The sequence below is a fragment of the Pinus tabuliformis genome, chromosome 9, assembly GCF_031772625.1.
Source record: "Pinus tabuliformis cultivar Carrire ecotype Pingquan chromosome 9, CPIR1, whole genome shotgun sequence".
NCBI lineage: Eukaryota > Viridiplantae > Streptophyta > Pinopsida > Pinales > Pinaceae > Pinus > Pinus tabuliformis.
The window spans coordinates 1,249,500,072-1,249,520,043 of record NC_142307.1 but is presented as its reverse complement, the minus strand read 5'-3'; positions in this window follow the sequence as shown (position 1 = coordinate 1,249,520,043).

The window sequence follows — 19,972 nt, the reverse complement described above, 5'->3', positions numbered from 1 at the left end:
ATGACTACTTTGAGTCTACCTAATATCATCCTAGGGATATCAGTCTGGTACATTGATCCCCCTACAAACGCTCTACTTCATCAATTGAAACCTTATATCGCTTTGACCCCAGTCCAACCGGTCCTTCCTACCCCTACCTTTGCTTTAGTTCCATAACAACCTCAATAGGAGTCTACTCCTACTGTGAAAGCATCTGCTGAGGGGGGCAAAGCTTGAAAGAAGGAATCTCAAGACAAGGCTCCCCTAGCAACTCCATCTACCCCTAAGCACCCAAAGCCTCTTTCTCCTTGCACTTTGTGTGATGTTGTCGGTCATGCCACCAATAACTATCTTGAACTCCCTCACATTAAATAAGTTGTCACTGATACCTTTCTTGATCCTAACATCCCCGAGGGCCAAGTAACCTTTCCTCAATTTGCGAAGAGAATCTGTACATTACACACAAACCACCCTTGTGCTTTGTGTGATAACTACGACCAATATTCCCATCATTGTCCCCATATCGAAGGTTTTTGTGATACACTTCAAGTCTTTCATGAAATAGAGGCCGCTCATACTAAGTCCCCTTCTCCTTTACCTATGGATTCTGGTCCCACCACTATTCCATAATAGGAGGTCTCTAAACCACCCATCATGATCCCTCCCTTGATGTTGAGATGATGGATAGTTTTGCTCCCATCCTCCACCTATCATCATTCCTGAGATCACTCCCTAAAAAATCCATAGATATCTTTTCTCATGATTTTATTAAACCTCCTTCAGTGGAAAAATCGGTCTCAACATCGCTAGATGTTCCCTTTACTAGTCATATGTCTCCCAGTCATGATCATGCATATATGAACCTCGTTTCTCATGAAGATGCTTCAAGTAACTCTTCCTTGTCATGTGGTCTTTCTTCCTCCAGTCCGCCCATCTTCCACTCCGATGAAGGAATCATGGAAGCCATGACCACTCTTGATTACCCTTGGGATGATATGCACCATCATGCATACTTCCTTCCATAGCAAACCCATGACCAATATGTTGTGGGAGATCTGCGAGATTGATTCTAGTGGTGAAAGAAGATGGTGAGTAGTGGAAAGATAGAGATCAAGAAATTTAATGGTCAGAGTTTTGAGTTGTGGAAACTCAAGATGGAGGACCTGTTGGTGGATAAAGATTAGTGGATCACGATAGATCTGGGTACTAAACCAACATAAGTGTCCGATGAAGAATGGAAGAAGTTGGATCGGAAGGAAAAGAGCACAATACGATTTTGTGTCTCAAATTCAGTATTACTAAATTTATTAGGGGAAGCTACAGTGAAGGCTTTGTGGGACAAGTTAGGGACTTTGTACCAATCTATGTCTTTGGTGAATAAACTGTTCCTACGGAAAAAACTATATAACCTGAGGATGAAAAATGGAGACTCGGTGACAAAGCATCTAAATGCATTTAATACTATTTTAAGTTAGTCATCACATGTTGATATTAATATTTTAGATGAAGATAAGTGCATCAATTTGTTGTGTTCTCTACCAGATTCGTGGGATAGTCTGGTTATTGCAATAGGTAGCAATGTAACTTCCTTGCAGTTTGATGAAATAGTCTCATCATTGCTAATGGAGGAAATGAGAAGGAAAAATATGGAGAGCCAAAATAGTGATGCCTTGTCTGTACGAGGACGGTCCCAGAACAAAAACAAAAATAAGTCATCGAGTGGGAGATCTAAATCTAGAGGAAGATCTAAATCTCTAGGAAAACCTGTAAAGGTGGTGTGCTGGAAATGAAAAAAAGGAAGGGCACTACAAAAGGGACTGTAAATATAAAGCTCTTGATAAAGGAAAGGGATCTGATGATGCTCCTTTTGCAGAGGAGAAAACCACCTTAGATGAAGGTGGGGATGTGTACTTTGCTTCTTTAAGTACACATGTAGATCATGAGGCATGGTTGATTGACTCAGGTGCATCCTTTCACTTCACTCCCCATAGAGAGTGGTTTTGCGAGTATGAGAAATATGATGGTGGTGATGTCTGCTTGGGGGATGACAGTAAGGCTAGAATCGTTGGTCGTAGAAAAGTAAAGTTAAATTTACAAGGTGGAAGGGTTAGAACACTTCCAGGTGTTCTGCATATTCCTGCATTAGCTAGAAATATGATTTCTGTAAGCAAGCTGGATGATGCAGGTGTAAAAATAGTGTTCGAGAAGGATACCTGCAAGATGGTTCGGGGGGCACTGGTATTGATGTGGGGAGTTTGAATTGGAACTTTGTACAAGCTTCAAGGTAGCACTATTGTTGATGGGTGCAACAGTTCCATGGTTCCTGAAAGTGGAGCAGAAAATCTAGTGGTCTCTGGAGAGAAGACCATGTTGTGGCATCAAAGGCTTGGACATATTGGAGAGAAGGGCCTTCGAATACTTCATGGTAAAGGTATGGTAGAAGGTATGAGTAATAGTTATCTGGATTTTGATTTCTATGAAAATTGTATATATGGGAAGCAGAATTGGGTGAGTTTCCCCTATGGTGGTAAGAGGGTGAAACAGATATTAGAGCTTGTGCACAGTGATGTGTTTGGACCTATGAAGGTTCCATCACTGGGTAAGTCTTTGTACTATGTATCCTTTATAGATGACTTCTCAAGGAATATATGGATATATTTCCTTCAGAAGAAATCTAAAGTCTTTGACAGGTTTAAAGAATTTAAGGCTCTAGTGGAAAACCAAAGAGAGAAGAAGATAAAGGTGTTGAGGACAAATAACGGTGGAGAGTTTTGCAGTAAGGAATTTGAAGAATTTGGTAAGAAGTTTGGTATAGCATGGCCGAAGAATACTCCATACACACCTGAGAAAAATGGAGTTGTAGAAAGAATGAACAAGACGTTGATGGAAAAGGCAAGAAGCATGCTTAGTGGTGCCGGGTTAGGACAGGAATTCTGGGTAGAGGTGGTGGAGACATCATGTTACCTGGTCAACAGATCACCTTCATTAGCGTTGGAGGATAAGATTCCACAAGAGGTATGGACTGGTAAGAAACCCTATCTTTCACATCTGAGGGTATTTGTATGTGATGCATATGTACATGTTCCAAAGGAGAAGCGAGCCAAGTTGGATAGTAAATCTGAAAAGTGCATATTTATTGGGTATAAGGATGGTTTAAAGGGTTATAACCTTTGGAACCCAGTAACAAGGAAGGTTGTGTACAGCCGAGATGTGGTGTTTAGAGAAGTAAAAGATGTTATTAAACATGAAGTCCAACCAAAGGAACTTGAGAAGAGAGAGTTTGAGCTAAAGGAGGAAGAATCAGACTCTACAATAGAGGAATCAGAAGATGAAGAGCCACAAACTCCAGGTGTGAGAAGACCAGTTCGAGAAAGAAGGCAACTAGAAAGGTATAGTCCTTCTGCTTTCTATTCAAATTTTGCTTTATCTATCATTGATGATGATCCTAGAATTGTGAAGGAAGCAGTAGATTCAGAGGATGGAAAACTCTGGAAAGAGGTCGTGGTTGATGAAATGGCATCTTTGCACAAAAATGAGGCTTGGGATTTGGTGGAGTTGCTAGCTAGAAGGAAACCCATTGGTAGCAAATGGGTGTTCAAGAAGAAGACAAATGTAGAAGGAAAGGTGGAGAAGTACAAAGCTTGGTTGGTAGCAAAGGGTGATTCCCAGGTGATGGGAATTGATTTTGGTGATATATTTTCTCCTATTGCCAAGGTAACTTCTATTAGATTACTTTTATTAGTTGTTGCTGCTTTTGATTTTGAGGTAGAACAGATGGATGTGAAGACAACATTTCTTCATGGGGATCTAGAAGAGGAGATCTACATGAAGCAACTTGAAGGCTTTGTGGTGAAGGGTAAGAAAGAAATGGTATGAAAGTTAAAGAATTCTTTGTATGGGTTAAAATAGTGACCAAGGATGTGGTATCACAAATTTGATACATTTATACAGGGACTTAGCTTCACCAGAAGCAAAGAAAATCACTGTGTGTATTTAAATTAATTGGTGACCGTGTTATTTATCTAGTCTTGTATGTGGATGATATGTTGCTAGTTGGAAATGACAAAGAAATTATCCAGGATTTGAAGACCCATTTGTCCTCCAAATTCGACATGAAAGATCTTGGTGCTGCAAACTCTATTTTGGGCATGGAAATTGAAAGAGATCGGACAAAGAGGAAGCTTTGGTTAAACTAGAGGAAGTATGTCAAGACAATATTACAGAGGTTTAATATGTAGGATAGTAAACCGGTGAAGGTTCCTATTCTTGTAGGCGTAAAGTTATCTACTGAACAGGGTCCCAAGACACAAGAAGAGGAAGAGGACATGTCCGGTGTTCCATGTGCAAGTGTAGTTGGTAGCCTAAAGTATGAGATGGTCTGTACTAGACTAGACATTACACATGTAGTGGGAGTATTGAACAGGTTTATGTCAAAACCGGGGAAGGAGCACTGGACAACAATCAAGCAGGTTTTCAGGTATTTGCGTGGCACTAGTGTTTATGGTTTGTGCTACCAAGGAAGACCATGATTGGACAAAGTGTTGGATATTCATGGCTTTGTTGATGGAGACTGGTCTGGAGATTTGGATCAGAGAAGATCTACAAGTGGGTATGTGTTTAACCTACTTGGAGGTGCAGTCAGTTGGATGAGTAAGAAACAATCTGTAGTGGCACTATCAACTATAGAGGCAAAATACATGGTAGCCACTCATGCAAGTAAGGAAGCAGTTTGGTTGCATAGATTGTGTTCAAGTATGGGGTTAGTACAGGGAACTATAAGGATAGATTGTGAAACCAAAGTGCAATTTTCTTGGCAAAGAACCCTGCATATCATTCAAAGACAAAGCACATTGATGTTCAATATCACTTTGTGAGGGATATGATAGAAGACAAAAAGGTGATGTTGGTAAAGGTGGACACTTTGAAGAATACTGCAGATGCATTGAAAAAATCTGTGAGCTATTAGAAGTTCTCTTGGTGTAGAGAAACAATGGGCGTTGCAGGGTTGGATAGATGACTAAGCTCTCTTGTGGTCCCCTGTGGAAAGAAAACAACAAGTGGGACAATGTTGGGTTGTGTTATATTCTTTCCATGACTAGCCCATGTAGTTAATCGGTGGGTTAGAAGGGGGGCGGAGGGCCCCCCCCCCCCCCCCTTCGTTGCGTCGATTATGTAGCGGGGGAAGTCACAGGGGGTTTGAGGGGTGCAGGTAACCCCACTCTATGGGGTCCAGGGCAGCGCCTCGGAAATTTTTAGTTTTGGACCCTATATTAGGTTGGGCAGACCTACCTATGGTTTTGTGCATGTTTTTCGCACATGGTTTTGGACGTGATGGTTTTCGGTCCATGGTTTTGGATGCGATGGTTTTCGGTCCATGGTATTTGATGCTTCGGCATGTATATATATGTATTGTAATAATGAAAGGAACATAATGAAAAATCAAGCTAGTAGTCATGGTTTTGGGAGCCAGGGGAAAATATTTGTGTATATGTGTTTTATGTGTTATGCTCTCACATTGTTTATTTTCTGTGTTTTAGAATTCGTATGCAAGTAATTTCTGTACGGGGTTAAAACCTACAGATTCTTCACTAGGGACCATCCTTCCAAGAAGAATTAAGGCCATATTTAGATGAGTAATGATCCAGGTGGATGTTGGTGGCCACCCACCTAGCCCACTTGGACCCCCACAATTGTCTCTTTCAGTTTTTTAGTTTCCTTAATTGTAGCACAATTTACTATTTTTGGCATTTTTTCAGGTCTTGAACTTTCGAAGCCGTTTTGAGGCCCTAAACGATGTTTTCTGGGAAAACCAGGAGAAACATGGGTTGTTGACTGATGTTTCTCACTCAAAATTTGTATTCCTCAGATAGATATTTCTAAAGAGGTATTGTGCGCATCAAATGGAGATCGTACGCCAAAGTTACGACCCTGGGAAGTTGATGTACTAATTTACCCAAACTGGGCCCATAGTTTGGCGCGTCATCTCCTAGGGTTAGGTTTTTGGATGTTTAGTGTTTTTCATTGTTTCTAAACAATAAATAGGCCTTCGAGCTTCATTGTAACACAATTTAGAGGCATGTAGCCACCACATCTCTTCTCAGAGATAAGCTACCATCGCCTTAGCTGGTTTATTACCATCTCTGTTTTTAAGCATATTTCAGTATTTTACATTAATGAAATGAAGTATTATTTCTGTTGCATCTCTATATTTCTAGTTATATCTGTAATTTGTTGCGTTCCTGTTTAAATTAGGATCAAGTAAGGCCACCTACCTAAAAGTCACAGATCCTGATTTCGACGGTCAGTTTGTTTACTATGATCTCCACAAGATTTAGGGCCTTCTCCTCCTCTCCAAATTCTCCATGGCTCAATATACAAATGAATTGAATTTGGAGGAAAAAAGCCTTTTAGAGGAAAAACCCTAGGTTTTTTTTGTCGCCCATTGTGACCAAACCGTACCTCTATTTGACGAACCATTAGCACCATTGGAAAGTTCTCACCGAGTTCTATAATAGTTTTCTCTTTGTTTTTTGGTAATTTGACACTTCACTTGGAAACCATTTTTTCCATGATGTTTCACTTTGCGGCTCTTTAAAATCGAATCCCTTCATTTGAGCCACCTGTTCTCTAGTACCACTTTACCTTTGCACTGGTTGACTCTCGTGTCAATTTTCATCATGAGTAACCATAATTCACTCATGTTTTTATGGTCCCCACTGGGCCTCCCCCGTGTGGCAGCATCATCGAGTCACCCTTATTCAGAGCATATGATATGTGTCACCCTTTTACTTATGGAGTCTATTCCAAGTCCACATTGTGTCCTGTTACAGTGTTTCATTCATCGTCATGCCACATTTCTTCCATCATACTTCTATTTTGCCTTCAGTTCTTCTACTCCATCTTTGTTGAACCCTAGTTTGAGTCATTGACCATCCTCTCTTTATTTGAGTCAGTTGCTACGAGGTCAACCATTTTTATTATGCTCTGACAAGGGAAGTCGTCAGTCCACCATCCATCATGTTTCCTTCCATCATCATCCATAGTGTCAATCCATCAGTCACTATGTTATATTCCCTCGTGCCTTTGTTGAGGATTCCCCATTACCTTAACTCTGGTGGGCTCTCTTTCGTTGACCTCACCACATTTATTCCAGAAGAGTAGTCTAGAGGGCAGTGTACCTTCGTTCCAACTTCCATCTTTGTTCCTTTCCTCAGATTAGGAAAAGGGACTCATCGTCTCCCTTTGACTTGGTTGTTTTTCACGTGCTCGGCATCATCTCCTTATTGCATGATTGAGATCCGTAAACTTGATGGTTGGGTGATCCAGATGATTGTCCCAGTGATTCCCAGGTGTTTGTAATATGTTTCAGACCTCATGAGGGGGTGTCCCTTCAGTTAGCCCCACACATGCCCAAATCACCACAAATTTTGATCCAGCGTCCGATGCAGTTCCATAGATTTGATTAAATCCCTTAGGAATATGTAAATAAATCATTATTGATTTGAATTTCCTTATTTTTTTATTAGAATAATTACTAAATCACTATTTCATAATTATTTTGATTCACATCTTTATTGTTTCTCGCGAAATAGTTAATAATTCATTTTTTCATTAATTATTTATAAATAAAGCAATTTAATCGTTTTAAATTCATTTTTCCTCTCCAATAAATATAATAAATTATTGCAATTAGTTAGATCTGAATTTGGTCAATAATATTTTATTATTTTCCATTTTCGAGATTAACTCCATACTTTGGTATATAAAGGAGGGTTTTTCATTCATTCCTCACCATGCTCAATATCATCGTCAACATTCTCGTGATTTTCTTGACCTCCCATTTGAGTTCTCCACTTTTGCTTGGGTTTTTCACACATTGAGAGAGAGAATCTATTTCTAAGGCATCAATGTTGGCTTAACGAGACTTGGACCCAGGTTTAGAGTTAGCTACGCTAATCAACAAAACCCTACACTACCTTCCTTTCAGCAAAAACCCATGCAGCGCAGGCTACAGTCTCACCCAAGGCAATATTGGGGGATGTTAGAACTAGGTTTCTGGGTCCAAAGGGCTATGTGATGTGTCTATGTTACTCTTAGGGCTTTATTCTGACCTTCGCAAACCCTAACCCTTAAAACGAGGAATTTACAGTAACTCATAGATAACAAGTTCAAACTCTTTGCTAATTATTCTAAATATTCATAACAACATGTAAACAAACAAATCTACTTCTTTTGCGCATCTAATAAGTAATTTTCATGATAAATTGCAGTAAATCGAGCGAATACATAGTAAATTCAGAAGTAAATAATAACATATAGATACACAGATAATGCTCCAAAACAACCTTTATTATGCTTAGATCCTCAATTACAGACTCTTCCAACCCATGTGCACTCAGTTGTGGACTTACCAATGTCTCCACACACACAGCTACAGGAGCATTCCCCTTCACCTAAGTAAAGAAAACAAACTTCTCTTACTTAGACCATTCACTCATAGATTGACTCTGGATATCTCATGACTCTCTATAACTCCTTTTTATATAATTATCTATTACAATACCATGGGCGGGTCACACAAAACCTAACTCCTAACAAACTAAGGGGCCTTCACCTTCCTAAATCCCATTTGACTCCTAATGACCTACTCGCTCCACTCCTCAAAATGCGGATACTTTACAATATTAACAAAACTTATACAAATTTTAACCCCAGGGGACCCTGCCCCAATAGGCCCCCAACACAAAGTCATGACTCGTCCCGAGTCACTGTGCTGGTGTTCCCTTGATCTTTTCCTACAGACCGTTGAATTCTGTCTTCAATTCTTGAAGATCTACTACTCCCTGTGCAACATCCTAATGAACTTCCTCAACCAATTTTTCTATAGTTGGACCTTGAACTACAAGGCCCATGTTTCTCTATGTTTTCTACATAGCCTTCAGCTTGCTCTGCACTATTTGTGAGAGTTGGCTTGCCTCATTAGGCTAGGGCTACATCCTTGAGTATATGATGGATGCCTTTCGACACATCTCATCAATCTTAGTCTGGATAAAATTCCCCTCCATTAATCTGGTGAACGTTTGCACTGGTGCTAAGGTCCGCGCTGTAGCTTTGATCTCGTCGAATTGTATTTTTTTCCCAGAAATTTGTTTCAATCTTCTGTAAGTGTGGATCCTCCTCGAGTGAGGTCCACATCTCCATGGTCTATTTGAACACCTGGCTGCAATCCTTGACTACAACTTCTAGAGTAGTCGTGTTCTCCTTAATAGTAGCCTCACATTGTACTTTGACTTCTGGAGGAGTTGTTGGATGCAGCTTAAGTTGAAGCTTGGATATCTACAGTTGCATCTCAAAATGAATCTTTCCAATCTCCTCCTTTAATTATTTCACCGTTTCAGCTAACTTATGAATCTTTTCTAAGGAGTACGCTTTTGTTGGGATATGGACCTTGGGAAGCTCACTATAGGCCTACGCTATTGCTTCTTCCAGTTGTTGACTATGCACAATGACCTCTTCTCGTTCCTTGAGTGCCTGCGCATTTTCCTTGAATATCTGTTGGTTGTTGGTATTTAGTTCGCTGATCACTAGTAATGATCGTTGTTCCTGAACTCTGAGCTCATATGATACTCCTTGATCCATCTCATGTAGTGTCTAAATATGAAGCGCTACAAGTTCAAACTCAAATTCTTCAAATGGAATAGGCGTGCCCTATCTTATGAAGTCTAAACATGCAGTGATCCCTATGGTAGCTGCACTGCACGAATATTTGTGTTGATATCTGCTGTTAAGGCTGACCCACTCGCTTACTTCAAGATCACTTTCTTCAATCTCTCTCCTCCAACGCGTGCTTGAATAACCCATGTTTGGACCTACAATTCCCTTAGGCCCTGTTACACCTTGTCCAGTGTCTGATGGTACTGGTCCTTGATTTGGCTCCAAATTATTTCTGTGGCATTGCGGACCGCATTGCCTATTTTGTCCAGGTCGCCCTCCGTAAGGGCCATCGATGTCGCACTCGCAGACTTGTCAAAATTTTGCTTCTTGCGAGGTCCCGTAGAACTCTTCTTCTGGCTCTTTTTAATGATGGATGGGGCCTCCAATCCTACACCCCCTTCCTCTTCACCCTCTATCTCTACCTGTATGTTGGTACACGTTGTTTCAAATTCGTTGAGGTCAATAGTGGCATGTGACATGGTGGCATCTTTCTCCTTTGGTGCATCTGTCTCTTTGGCAGAGACCTTCTCTTTCGGTGCTTCCCTTTCCTTTGTAGCAACTTCTTTCTACTATGTGGCCTTTTCTTTCGTCATGATCTATTCCTTCGTAGAAGCCTTATGTGCTTCCTTCTTCTTATCCTTCACTACTACTTTCATAGATGTGGTTTTCTCTGCTTTACATTCAACAACCTTACTAGTTCTTGTGCCTGCATTAGATGGCATGAGTCAGCCGCTCGGCCATTTAGTGACGACCCCCATAATATCATCTTCAGAGATCAATTATATCAACTTATGCCATGTGCTCGTGGCATATTTCTTCGCGTGGATAGATAGATTATTAAAATCTTCCTTGAAATCAACAACATTAGCATACTAGGCATGCAATCTTGGTGATAATCATGGCCACTGGTTAATCACCATCCTCAACTCCAATTCAAATAGGACCCAAAATATCTTGGTCTCCATAACGTGCTAAGGGTCCTTAATTTCCCATAGCAAGGTGAATTTCATGGCCTTGCATAGGTCTGAATCATGTTGCAATAACTGACTTCCCTCTGGTGTCCTCCATGCCACCAACATGCTCAACAAGAGTAGCCATGCATAGTGGAATTCCTTGCCCTCATCTTGGGCCTCTCTACAATCCTCCAAGAATTCATGACATAGATACTGAGCCTAATGATATTGGACTCCTTTGGCACACTGCGAAGCCAGATATACTGCTAGTGTTAGTACTTCATTAGCGGGACACTTCCTCATGATCATTTTGACCAATATTTGTGTAGTAAACTGCACCACACCATCTACTATGGATCTAATCGCATAGCTGCATGAATTCTTCACCAACTTGAAGTTTCTCTTCATTTGGTCTGCCAATGTTTTCTCCTATGATTTCCCCAAAAAATCATCTATAGGGTCTACTCCTTAATATGGCAATAATGTGATTCAATGGATTAACATATCAGTAATTGGGATGGGGCCTCCCAACCAAAGGCTCTCATCATGAACCAACATTAATAGCTAACACACATAGACAGTGTTTATGGTGCTGCAACTAAAATGTGGCACCCACAATATATTGAGCAACATCACGTGCTCAACTCCAGCCGCCCACTTCATTGGCTCGATCCATGTAACATCCAACTCCTCATAATAAACTTTCTTAAGGTATTTTCTCATTTCCAACTATGGGAACTTCACGTGATCCCCCAAGTCTGAGTCCTCCATCTTCAAATACAGTATTCGGTGGAGAAGATTTCCCTCAAAAGGTACGTTCTCTGGAAATAATGGTGTGGATGCCTAGAATTTTGCTGAATCTGGGTCTTTAGTCACCTTGGCTGTGGATTTCCTAAGTGGGATATAAGGCGGTAGCCGAGTAATCAGAACGACTTAATCTGCATCAATCTCTTCAATCCCCATGGTTATTTCTTGCTCTTTTAAGTCCAAGGGTCCTGTCGGCTACTTGGTTCTATCCATTTTACCCTTCTATCAGACCTCTGTTGGATTTTTTCATGGTGATTGCCACACTGGCACTTGCTGGGGCTTCCTTTTCTTCCTGTCTCTTACTGTGGAGGCAGAGGGTTTAGGCCTCAGTGACCTAGGCTCCGTGTTAGGAAAATTTGTAGGCACATGCTGGGTTGGATCAGGTCGAGTTGCAGTCATTCTCTCCAAGAATATTTCGCGTTGCCACTCAGGTAAATTCCTAAACCCTTACTGTGAAAGCTTCTCTCAAAGTTCTTTCCAAGCCTCTCCAAACATGCAACAATTATCTTGGCTCAAACTAAAGCAAACAAGCTCAAGGAAATTTCTTAGGATGCAAAGTGTTTGAATGTGGAGTGGGATGCTGTATTTATAGCTCAATTTAAATTCAAATTCAATTGTTGCCTCGAGATCCCTATCATTAATTTTCTTTTGGCAATAGATTTCCAAATATATTCTCCTTAAATGCTCTCCCCCCTCTCCCTTCAATGGAAAAATCACCATAAAATCATCTACAACGCTTCCAATGGTCATCTTTTGACCAGGATGCATAGGACCCACCATGCTAGTGCAACTCCTTCATCACATCTCTCCTTTGTGCCTTCACTTGATTCATCGTGCAACCCATTCAGTTCGCCAAAATATCCTTCTAGCAGAGTAGTTTATAGTCCCATACTTCCTTACAACTTCTTGGGGTACTAAGAATATCTTGCACACATATAGTCATTGTGCAGGGGTGGGATCACCCCTGTACAACTTTAATCGGCTCCCATTGTTCTTTCCTGGAGACATATCCCCATTTAGCTTGGCAAGCTGAACCGCACCCCAATCTATAATCTCCTTGACAATATATGGCCACAATCAATGTAGCTGGAACTTTCCTGGAAACTTCGTAAACTTCTTGTCATATAGTAGCACTAAATCCCACATTTTAAAGGTGCGTTGTTTAATATGCCAACCATGCCATGCCTTTTCGTGAGCCTTCTAGAACTGCTCATGAAAACCAACGAAGAAATGATCTTCTTCCAACTCAACTATCTGCGCGAGGTCTTCTTCCATGGTATCCCAATCAGCCATATCGGTGACTGTAGCAATCTGAAAATTTGGCATGATGTACTCCATCGGCATCATGGCTTCTTATCCATAAACCAATCTAAATGGTGTTTTTCTAGTCAAATTTTTACAGGTAGATTCATACGCTCATAGAACAGCTGGTATGCGCACATCCCAATCATTCTGATTTTCATTACAAATCTTCATTAAAGAATTCTCCAGGATTTTATTAAAGGCTTCCACTATTCCATTCGCTTGAGGATGATATGGCATACTTTTCTGATGATACATTTGGAACTCTTCAAGCAAGGCAACAATTGTTTCATTCAAGAAGTGTGAACCCCTATCGCTCATCAAAATTTTAGGGCAGCCAAACCGAGATGCATCTACATGTACGTGGAATTCCATCTTGCAGTCGAGGAACACTAGAATAGGCATCGTGACCATTTTTTCCTTTAATAAATCCAAACTCTTCTGGAATCATCATCCCAACAAAACATCGCATCCTTCTTTATTAATCTCTCCATAGGCATAGTGATCTGTGCATATGATTTAATGAACTTCCTATAATATCCTATATGGCCCAATGTTGCATGCAATTGTTTGACATTCCTCGGGGGCTCCATATTGATAATCAATGCAATTTTTGCAGGGTCCACCATCAACACCTGCTTACAAACAACATGGCCCAAGAGTACACCATATGGTACGTAGAATATGAACTTCTTCAAATTAAGGGATATCTGATACTTTTGACTATCTAGTATGAGGCAAATACTAGAAACATGCTTCTTTACTAACCCAAACATTGTCCAATCATCAAAGTAAACCTCCAAAAACTTATGAATAAACTCTTTGAAAGTTGTGACTACCACCCTAGAAAAGATTGTAGGGGCATTCTTAAGTCCAAAGGGCATGACTGTATACTGAAAGCAACCCCATTCTGTAGCAAAGTTAGTTTTACTCTGATCCTTCGACGTGATTTTTATCTCATGATACCTTGAGAACCCATCGGTAAATGAATAAACTTCCTTACCTCCAACACTCTCTAGTACTTCATCTGTGAATGGCATATGGAAAGGATCATGGGCATAAGCATCATTTAAATTTCTTAAATATACGTAGATCTAAATTTCACTCTCCATATTCTTTTCCTGAACCACCATAGGACTAACCCAGTTCAATTCCTCGACAGTCTCAATAATCATAGCTCCAAGCATCTTATCTAATTCTTCGCACACTTTTTCCTTGTACGTAGGATTCAACCAGTAGGGGCGCTACTTCACCAATTTCACATTTGGCTTTAGAGTGATCTTCATGACATCTAGATCACCTACTATCCCCTTTAAATGAGAGAACTTTGTGGGAAAAAAGTCTTGATACTCTTGCATTAACTTCGTGATTTGTCCTCATCCCAATAATCACCTATATTTGCGAACTTGAGCTGCGCTTCTAACCCAATATTCATTTTCTTAGTTTTCAAGGGCTTTGAGATGTCAGCAATTTTTTCTTTCGGCCCTGTGACAATGCATTGTCCTTTTGACTCAGGAATATTGATGTTCCTAGGATCTTCCTCACCTTCCTCTATGGTCACATTGTAGCATTACATAGCATGGTGCAGTTGTATACTCCAGTCTAGTTGTACCCATGTGACAAGCACTTCAGGCATTCTGAATATTGCAGCCTTAATCTCTTGTAATGCTTCATCAATACACTCAAATCCATCCTCAAAACTGAAAGTTAATAGAAAACTTTCCTTCAGAACATCCCACTTTGTGGTTCTATGTCACAGCTTTGTTTGTAGGTACCAGTTCATCGGAATAGTATCCAAAGTGTGGAAAAATATATGAACCCATTCTGGTTGTGGTTCCTCTACCCATTCCTTTGTCCATCAATCCAGATGCTCATGTGGATCATCCTTTCCTCTATATTTCTCTGTAATACGGGTATTGGCATACCCAAACTGCAGCTTCATCATCCGTCGATATTCCTTCTAGTATACAAAGTTGTTCTGAGGTTTACTCCACCATCGGGCAGGTGTTGCTCTCAATACGATGTCTAATGCCTGAAACCAATGTTCCTCTAGTACATCCCTTTCAAGTTTATCCAAAACTAAATTTACATCTTTTAAACCATCTGTTGGCTTGGTGAGGCCTGACCCAGGTTCAACTTCAGTTAGGTAAACAAATCCCTACACTATTGGCCCTTTCGGCATCAACTCACAGAGCGTAGATCGAAGTCTCACCCGAAGCAGTATGGGGGGATGTTGGAACCAAGTTTCTGCACCCTGAGATGGTTGTGATGTCAGTTTATTCCTTTTATTCTTGCTTTTGTGCAGGTCGTTGAGTTCTAGGGCTCTATCTATCTAGCCCTTTATTCCGCCCTTCAGTAGCTCTGCGAAGGGGTACGATTGACCTTTGCGCAACCCTAACTTGTGGTTAAGGTACTTTCGCACCACTAGGGCAGCGTATCGTGCAGATTCCAAAACTAGCTTAAGTATCTTACTTATCTTATTAAACAATCACAGTTAGCACCACGTAAACATATATCCTTATTTGCATTCAATTATCCAATGTAATTACATGCATTTGCGCATCACATAAGCATTATAAATGAAATTCATACACAATATGACAAGATGCATTAACATGAAACAAAGGCACAAAATTCGTAGAATGACTCTCTTTATTGATATATTCATATGATTACAGACTCTATCCACCCTGCGCACACAACTCCAGGGGTCCGCGCACTTAGTTGTGGACTTCTACCCTAGGCCTCTATGCACTCAGTTGCAGAACCTCTACCTACACTAAGACTCGAAACTTAGACTTCTCTCCTTATCGCTCAAGACTTCTACTACAACTTATGAATTGTTCCCCCCTACTTAGAGCGTACTTACTTAGTTCTTTTTATACAGTCCCATGGTTTGCGGACCATGGGTATATCTTTACAGCCAACTTTAATTTACAAAATAAGGGCGGACAACCTTTTATGGCTCATGACACCTTTGCGCTTTGCAACCACAAAATGCGGAGACTTTAAACTTTATTACAAAATTCGACCCAAAACATGGGCTTTTAGCCCCAAAACTATCCTTGGGGGATCTCCTTCCCAACAGGCCCCCAACAAAAACATCATGACTCACCCTCAAGTCACTCAGCAAGTGTAGATATCTTAGCGCAAAGACCTCCTGGCTCAACCATATGACCGCAACCTCGGCAATGCACTGTTTGGTTGCCTGATTTGTGTCTTCAACCATCTGCTCGATCACTGCACCTGAATTATTGGCCTGAAGCTTTTGCTTAGTTTCTTAAAGAGCAGCAAGCTTTCCTTCAATATAGGTTGTCACCATGTAAGCCTCATCCAGCCAGGGCTTCAATCGTGCCTATAACATTGCTTCCTTTTGTAGTGCTGCATCCACTTGTTCCTTCAGCTGCTTGGCCTCTTGCAGCTTTACTAGTGTCTGCGTGAGCACGATGGTTCGCACTATGCCTTTGACATCATCATAGCGTTGTTGTATCTTGCACGATTCTGTCTCTAGTCATTGTACATTAGGATCTTCCTGCAAGCTCGTCAGGACTTCGAACGACTGCTCAAAAAGTTGCATGCAGTCTGCTACTGCACTATCAACTGCCACTCTTGCCTCTGTGACAACGGTCGCCCACTGCTCCTTTACTTCTGGTGGAGTTGAAGGTTGGGCCTTCAACTATAACTCGGTGATCTGTAGGTTCAACTCCAACTGAACCCTCACCATTTCTGTACAAGCGTCACGCACCCCTATGGCCAACTTGCAAACGTGCACCTCGATTAGTTCTTCTTCAAGAATGGCCAACTCTGGGACCATTCGGCATGCCTCCTCAACAACCTGCATTATACACTTGTTTTGGTTGGTCTCCTCGGTCATAGTGGCGATGGTAGAGTCTCACTGTAGTGCCATCTACTCATTGTCAATCTGTTCCTCACTAATCACCTGGAGGGTGCGATGCTCACGGGCCCTCAGCACCGCAATCACTCCATCCTGTATGAGGTGGAGTACCTTGCCAGGGAGCACTACTAGATTCAACCCTACTCCCTTGAGGGCACCAATAGTGGGCCTGTCATCTTCATTCTCCGTGGTGAGTGCTCCATTAGGCAGCACTATCACGCTGGAGACCTTTGTGCACAGCATCTCAGCAGCTTCGAAAGTGCTGATAGCAAGGCTGGTAGACATCGTGCCATCCTGTGACACACGGGCTTGCAGCTCCTGCATACTTGTCTGGATAGCCCCCAATATTAGTTGTTGTTGGTGCTCATACTATTGTAGGGCCTCTGTGGTGGCATCCCGCACCGTGTAACCAATGTCGTGAAAATCACCTTCTGTGAGGGTGATTGGGTCTAGTGATGTCTTAGTAGCCTTGGATATTTTCTTGGACCCTCCTTTCTCTTGCTCCTTGGAAATTTGATGCAGGCAGACATCGCCTGTGGGTCCATGTCATGTTGTTCTATCTGCTCGTCTGTCTCTTCCTCTGTCTCGGGTGAAGGTGACCTTGCGCCTTTGTCAGAGCCTCGCTCTGTTCCACCTATTTGATTCTCTGTCTATTAAGCAGCATCCCGCTTCACCTGGGCCTTGTCAGCGGCCTCCTTCTTTCTCTTTACGGCCAGTTGTGTCATCTTAAGCTTAGCCTCATCCTTCTTGTGCTACGTGGTGGACTTTCTCCCTCCCATCACCAAGGCTTCTGTAGTGTGCCATTCTTCCGGCCATCGATTAAGTACTGCATCAATGGCATCATCCGTTTCCAGATAAGGAAAGTCATACCATTTCCGCGTAGGGTCCTTCCACACCCTGATGGACACATGGTGAAAATTTGCTTTAAACCCTCCATAGCCCTGCAGGTTGGAAAACACCATAGGCAACAACCGTGGCTTCCGATTGATGGCCATGCAGATGTTCATCTCCATCAACATCTAGAATATCTTATTATCCTTGATGCGTTATGCATCCTTGGTCGCCCACAGTGAAGCGTACTTCACTGCTTTTGGTATGTCTGGCATGATCGAAGGGAATTGGATGCCCTCTGGTAGCTCCCATCCTACCAGCACAATAGACAACAAGAGCCATGTGTAGTGGAACGTCTTGTTGAGCTCTTATGCCTCGCAGTAGTTCGCAAGGAACTCACCGCAGAGATAGTATGGCCAATTGAACTAAACTACTTCGGTGCACTGGGCTGCTAGTGTGACAACAGGCACCAACACCTCATTGATGCGACACTTCCTCATCACCTTCCCTACTAAAATCTGCGTAGCCACCTTCACAGCAGGGTCACAGATGCTAGATATAGCATATCCATGTGACTTCTTTACTAGCTTAAACTTCTCTTTTATGGCCTCGGCAAGGACCTGCTCACCACCTTTTCTGCCAAATATCATGGGTGGTTCTCCTATGTAAGGCAACTGCGTGATCCTGTGGATCAACCTATCAGTGATGGGTAATGGCTCCTCCAGCCATAGACACCCATCATGCACCAAGCATTGTAGCTGCTTGATGACCAGTACTGTAACCGGGGTGTGGTTGTAATGCGACACCCATTGTAGGTTAAGCAAACCTGTCTTGTGTACTCCTCTGAGCCACCTACGTGGCTCCAATGTGGTCATTCTGGTGGTTGTATTGGTGATGTGGTGCATCATCTGCTTGGTCACTAGGTGTGGGAACTTCTCATGGTCGACCAAGTCCTAGTCTTCGAGCTTTAACAGAGGAACCTGCCCAAGCACAACCCTTCAAAAGCAATTTCATCTTGCAGTAGAGAGGTTTGCAAGGGGACCTTTCTCTCGTCAATATATTTAGGGACCTTGGTCTTGCCTTTGTGAAAAGGGACGTACTCAGGCAACCGAGTGATAGGTTTAGCACCCTCGGCTTCAACTTCCTGCACGTCTATTCCCACATCCTCATCATCCATCGGGATGTCTTTGATTTCTTCCTTCTCTAGCTCCAGATTGATGGCTTTGCCCTTTTCCTGTGTGGCGGGCTTTGGTGGGTTTCTTCTTGGTGATGCACACACTGGTATCGCAGGCTGCTTGCCCTTCTTATCCTTCACACTCTCCTTGGTTGGGGTCAGCTTTGGTATCGACATCCTTGTTTATTTGGGGACTTCTGCTAATACTTCGGCAACCTCAGGATTAACTTCTTGGGCCTCCATATCAATTTCCGGCACCGACTCCTCTGCTTCGACATCTATAGCTATGGCAAGTGTCGACATAATGCTTTCCAATAGTGCTCATGACGTATCTAGTAAGTTCTCAAATGTTTGACTCATTAACAGAGCTTCGAAGCGGTTCATGTGTGCCTGAGAGAGCAACAACTCAATTATGAAAATACCAGGTGTTTTTCGCTGGGCAGCCACTTGTAATTTATAGGGAATTTTGAATCCAAATCCAACCGTTCCCCCCAAATTATGTTCATTAATGCTGGATTGACGACAGATTTTCAAGGATATGACCCATAAATTTTGTCTTAAATGTCGGTCGCCCGCTCCATTTCGCCGCGTTTCTACCGTCAAATCATGAATAGTGACTTTAACAATCACTTTCCAGCCGACCTGCGTAATTTCTCCTTGGGTAGCATAGCTCCCTTCACTCTGTTGTGAACCCTGTGACACTTCCTTGCTTCACACGATCCTCCAGTCGCGTAGCCCCTAACCTGGGTAGTGTAGTTTATAGTCTCGTGCCTCCTTTCAGCTGCTTCGAGTGCTAAGACTATGCTACCTTCATATAGTCACATGGCTGGCCCACTAGTGTATGGCTTCAATTGACTACCATTCACCTTTCCTGGGAAGGGATCCCCATTCAATTTGACCAATTGAACCGCTCCTCCATTGGTAATCTCCTTAATGACACAGGGCCCTACCCAGTGCATTCTGAGTTTCCTTGGAAATTTATCAAACTTGCTGTCATATAAAAAAACCAGGTCATTTACCTTAAAGGTGTGTATTTTAATGTGCCAATCATGCCATGCTTTTCTGCGTTGATTTTGGACCTGTTGGTGAAATCCAACTAGAAATCTCTCTTCCTCAAGCTCATCCAGCTACGCCAGCCTCTCTTCCAAGGCTTCACGATCCATCATATCTATGAGTGCCACTATGTGTAGGCTAGGCACAATGTATTCCATGGGCATCACTACTTCAACACCATATACAAGCCTAAACGGTGTTTGTCCCGTCAACTTCTTGCATGTCGTTTGATAGGCCCATAGTACTGTGAGTATGCATAGGTCC